The 940-nt window shown below is 43.8% G+C and overlaps 1 protein-coding gene across 1 annotated transcript in view; it reads left to right on the top strand.

Moving 5' to 3' along the window:
- LOC101579219 (putative acyl-coenzyme A thioesterase 6) overlaps positions 1–940 on the top strand; it is a gene marked incomplete at its 5' end in the record, with an annotated part of 10,840 nt that overhangs the window by 8,423 nt on the left and 1,477 nt on the right. The window lies entirely within an intron of this gene.

Below are 940 nucleotides of genomic sequence, written 5' to 3' on the forward strand. Positions count from 1 at the left end.
TATATGGAAAAGGTGTGATGAGAAATTTGCTTCTAAAAAAAAGACATTTTTGAGGCAATTTGAGTAGGAACAGTGTTTTGATATTAAGGAATCATTAGAATTGATGTCATAAATGTATTCTAGTTTGCTTTTAAATGTCTTTATCTGATGCAGAGAATTAATTTAGATATTTTGGTATGATTATAAGTGGAATACATACTCTTTGCTATCATCTAGATTTAAAGAGACCCAAAGAGTCTTCTGTGAAAGAGTAAGGTGTTTTGTAAGGGGTGCATGCTGGCCTGACTGCTTTGCGGCTCAGGGACTAGGCTCTTAACAGAGCTGCTAAAATCCAGATGATGTCAAACTGTGAAGGTTAGTTTATTTAGGACAGATGTGGCCCTGGGAAAAATAAGAGACCGATATACACTGCCAGTTCTGCTTTGGAAAAAGGGTCTTCTGGTGTGTTTTAAATTACTATCCTTTGGCCCTCCTGTGGCTGGACCGTAGGATGAAGAGTGTGGGGATGTGTTCACCAGGAACCACTGCTCCCCACCAGTGGTGGAACCACAGAGTTCTGGGCCTAATAGCTGCAGACCCTGGAGCTGGTCCAGTTTCCAGGCCGTAAAGCTCCTTCTCTGGGTCTACCAGTGTGACCTTCTGTGAAAGTCTGTATACCCAGACCTTGAACATGCAGGGTGAGTGTCCAAGCACGTGTGTGAGAGGCCCCTCAAAGTACAGAGGAGCCAGGGATGAGAAGAGAAAGCAGATGGGCCAGGGTTCAGGGTCTAGGCTCAGTGGCTGGTTCTTCTCCATGCCTCATTCCAATACAGAACTCCCATGTGGTCTAAATTTTAAATTTTGAGGGCCAGGGAGATGGCTCAGTGGAATAAGCACTTCCATGGCAAGCGCAAGGGCCTGAGTTCAATCCCTGGTTCCAGAAATAAATAAATAAATAAAT

Source organism: Octodon degus, unplaced genomic scaffold, assembly GCF_000260255.1.
Source record: "Octodon degus isolate 3935 unplaced genomic scaffold, OctDeg1.0 scaffold00007, whole genome shotgun sequence".
Classification (NCBI taxonomy): Eukaryota; Metazoa; Chordata; class Mammalia; order Rodentia; family Octodontidae; genus Octodon; species Octodon degus.